This window comes from Perca fluviatilis, chromosome 10 (assembly GCF_010015445.1).
Source record: "Perca fluviatilis chromosome 10, GENO_Pfluv_1.0, whole genome shotgun sequence".
Classification (NCBI taxonomy): domain Eukaryota; kingdom Metazoa; phylum Chordata; class Actinopteri; order Perciformes; family Percidae; genus Perca; species Perca fluviatilis.
Genome location: NC_053121.1, coordinates 36,966,122 through 36,970,676, shown reverse-complemented (window position 1 = coordinate 36,970,676; position 4,555 = coordinate 36,966,122). Strand labels below are relative to the sequence as shown.

At 39.8% G+C, this 4,555-nt stretch overlaps 1 pseudogene; it reads left to right on the top strand.

Moving 5' to 3' along the window:
• Positions 1–442: 442 nt before the first annotated feature.
• Positions 443–2,711, top strand: LOC120566564 (annotated as a pseudogene).
• Positions 2,712–4,555: the final 1,844 nt, after the last annotated feature.

Sequence of the window (4,555 nt, the reverse complement as noted above, 5' to 3'; positions counted from 1 at the left end):
AATCAGACTTTTTGCAACCAGTGGAGTCGCCCCCCCGCTGGCCATTAAATAGAATGCAGGTTTAACGCACTTTTGCATTGGCTTCACGTTTTAGGCCCGGAGTTTGACTGTTGATTGCGACCTCTAAATACACACATACAGTGTGTCAGTAAGACCGATTTTGCTTAAAGACTTCCAGTGATTGTTCTTAACTAAGCACAAAACACAAAAAAGTTCATCACAGAAACAATTAAAAAAACGCTGGCTTTTGAAAAAACAACAACCTAGAACATGTAGATTTCCTATCAAATGAAAATGGATCACAGGTTTGCTAAATGAAGGGGGAAGGTCATTTTCTACATTTCAGCCAATCACTACGATTTCTGCTTTGTAAACCTTGATCAACTCACTACATCTTCCATTTGAGCGGTGAGACATCAGTAGTGTAAGAGAAAGCTGCTGCACCACAATGATCAGAAGACTGGCTGTTTTGATTCTACTTAGTACCATGTGTAAGTGCAATTCTTAACTAGTGTGAGACCATGTACTGTACTGTAATAATCTAACAGGAAGCCATTTACATTATTTATTGTCTTTGTTCTCTCGTGTTTAAACTGTTACTGTTTGTCTGTTTTTTCTTCAGACCTGATTCGAACTGCAGAGGTTCCTCACCAGATCTCTTTGACTGTGGTTGAAGTTGGTAGAAATGTAACTTTGGAGTGTCCAGTTTCTGAGACGGGAGGCAAATTCTTTTACTGGTACAAGCAGCCTCTTGGATATACGTTCCAACCTGTCGTTGCTGAAACTCATGGCAAATTAACTATTAGTAAAGAATTTAACAACTCACGTTTCACAGCTACAAAAAGGGATGCTCAGTATTTTCTTACCATTACAAATATCAGCAAAGAGGACGAAGCAACATACTTCTGTCACTATGGAGCAACATATACAGAGAGTTCAAATGGCATCTTCTTGGCTGTGAACGGTAGAACATATTTTACTTTCCGTGTTTGTGCCAAGTTTTTATGTCAGGCAAATCATTTAAATCATGAATTTCTTTTGATGTCTTTTTTAATGAATCACACAGATCGTAATCAGCAGAAAGCTGTCTATGTGAAACAAAGTCCGGAGACTGAGTCAGTCCAGCCAGGCAACTCAGTGACTCTCCAGTGTTCCCTTCTCTCCAAGACCAAAGGAAACACAGATCAGTGTCCAGGTGAACACAGAGTGTACTGGTTCAGATCTGGATCAAGAGAATCTCACCCAGGCATCATTTACACTCACAGTGATGAAGAAGAGGAAAGAAGTTGTGTCTACAGTCTGTCCAAAACTATACAAAAACTCTGATACTGGGACTTACTATTGTGCTGTGGTCACGTGTGGAGAGATCTTGTTTGGTGAAGGAACTAAAGTGGAGACAAGTATGTTTTAAAAAGTTGTATCAAAATCATGTATCCATCTTGCATTAATTCATTTTAGCCTGGTTAAAATGACATAAAAATTGTGCCTGGTGACAAACATCATTAGTTTTCTAAACTAACTAGTAAGTGATTACTCCCAAGAATAAAATAATTCTTATTTAGAAGTGTATGTGATTCAGGATCAGAACTGGAGCCAGTTGTCCTTGTTCTTGGAGTCCTGTTGGCCTGCTGTGTGACTGTAATCGCCGCCCTTATTTTCTACGGAAATCGAAGGAAAGTTTGTGAACATTGCAAAGGTAGGTTCACCACACTTACTTTTTTAATTTAACTTAAGTCTGACTGTCTGAACCATAACAATGCCATAATCTACATTTGTATTTCTAAGCTCTAGTGAAGTTACGAGATAAGATAAAATAGACTATTAATCCCACACTGGGGAAATTCCTGTGCTATAGCAGCTCAAAAGAAAAACAAATTACACACATCAGAATAACACAAATACACATTAAGTAGACATAGGAGAAACAATATACATAATGTATAAGAAATAGAAAAAATAGTAACAAAAGATAAGAAAAGGTAACAAAACAGTGATAACTAAATAAATATTTATAGTGCAGAATACTGTCCAGCAATGGCTCATATTGCAGAAACAGCCAGCAGTGCTACATTATGACAGTCTGCTGCTGAAGGAGCTGCTCCGGGAACTCCCAGTCTCATGTAGAGGGTGAGAGGTGTTGCCCATGATTGATGCCAGCCTGGCTAACATCCTCCTCTCCCCCACCTCCTCTATGGTGTCCAGAGGGCAGACCAGAACAGAGCCAGCCCTCTTCACCAGTCTGTTTAGACTTTTCCTGTCCCTCTCTGTGCTCCAAGCTCCCCAGCAGGCTACTGCATAAAAGATTGCAGACGCAACCACAGAGTCATAAAATGACAGTGATTAAGTGGTTATCATTATAACACTGAAGGTGGATTGAACACATTACAAGAGTAAATATGTTTAACTGCAAAGCCAAAAACTGAAAATGTGATTAAAATATGTTGTTTATTTATCTCTGTCCTCTAGTGATAGGGTGAAAAAATCACGCTGAAGGATGTTATATATATATATTTTTTTAACAGGAGCATTGAGTGCCTCCCATCATCGTGATAATGACAGGTCAACTGTGGATCAATCAAATGATCTGGTAAATATGTAGCGGTGTGTTGTCTGATTTGCACTGGCTAGGGGTAGAGATATAGATGTGGGTGTGTGATAAATATTCTGCCTATACTCTTACTCTTTTTATTCATCAGATTATCTGGACATGACACATAAAATTAGTCATAACTGTTGAGCTGGTACAACATCTGTTACTGTATGATAAATGGGTTTAAAGTCAAACAATGTACTGATGAATGAGGAATTATTACATAAAACAAACTGTTAATCTCACTGTAAATTCACTGTAAAGCAATCTATACTCTAGAGATGTTTTTGATGTCACAGACCTAATCTCTGAAATATTTGTATTTGACACAAATATTAAATTTTTGCAGGATGGTGAAGCAACGGCAATGAACTACGCAGGACTGGATTTCTCAACAAGGGAAGTGAAAAGCGGAAAGAGGAAGAAGAGAGAGTCACCACTAGAGTGTGTGTACTCTCTTGTATATTACCACAACCAGCACCAGCCCTCTCTGTACACAGAGCAGGGTCTTTGGAACAGTTATACTGTATATCACACAGTAGTAAACTGCAGTATCACTTAGCCTTGCTTTTGCAATATGCAGAACAAATGTTCTTGACTCCTCTATGGCTGTAATGCGAGGATACTCTCAAAGCTAAATGTTTTACCTAAGACTTTAGAAAATTCTTCAGAAAAGCATACCAGGCACTTTCCGGTGGGCCGACATGGTTTTTGGGCTGTTCGCCGTCTTTTTTTTTTTTTGTCCAGGCCCTGAACCGGCCCATAAAAGTGGTAGGCCTAGATCGGCAGCCCATTGTTTTTTCAATTGGGCTGCTGGCCCAAAACACTTCAAAAATATCACATAGGCTAGGGTTTTTTTTTCTGACAGACGCGGCCCATTAAACACGTAGCTCAGCGGCCCATTGGTTGTTTTCTTAATTGACACTGGACTGGGCCAATTATATCTTTAAACAGCACCCTCTTTGGGTTTCTGCCTGCATGCAGTTTTGCGCATCTGCCAGGCTAGAATAGTGATACAGATCATGGAGAAGAAATGCAAAGGAGGTGCAGAGAAGCTGCGTGAGAAAAGAAACAGACAGACATGTTTTTTTTGCAGTAGCACGACCTTTATCAGCTCCCGTGGCTGATGATAGTGGGTCGTGTTTTTCGGTGTTGACGGCCGTATCATGCACAGTGAGGAGGAGACTCAGGAGGAGAGGGACAGAGATGAGGGAGTGAGGGTAGTACCATGTTGATTTAATCAACATGCGCTTGCAATTTACAATGACTTACAAAGATACATAACAGCTACAAGTGTATGCACTATACAGGATTTACCCTATCATACTTTATCGACAGGAATAGATAGGGCAAACAGCCACCCACAAATATATAAACAATAAGAAGAATACCAGAATTCCTCCATTCAATTAGACCATAGAGACGCACCCCAAGCTTCCATCCTTAACAAACAGCCATGTATATGGGCTCTTCCAGGCTCTCCACTGCTGGCTGTTCCAATTTAACGGGAGAGAGGAGAGAGGCATTATGATCATCTTCAGCCAGAGAGGACATTATTTCTTCAGCTTCTTCTTGTGTTGTCACCCCGGTGGGAGGTGTGCTAACAGGGCTTGCAGCAGGTGAATTAGTCGTGCTATTAACATCATCGCTACACAATTTCTTAGTAAAACCAAAATTAATTAAACTGCCTTGTTTTTCTTTTGCCATGGCTATATGATGCTTACTGCAGAATGGATTTCAAGGACTTTTGCGACCGATTAATGGCCTCCAATGTTTAATATTTTTCTACGAATCTTTGAGTTAACGCGCACCGCCTTGATGCTCATAACAAGAATAACATGCATAGTTTTCTTTATTGAAGTGAATTGGGTTTAAATCACCATCACGCATGAATTTTACACATTATAATTCACGATGATCACATTACACAAAACTGAAATTGCACGTCAAAATGACACATTGTCA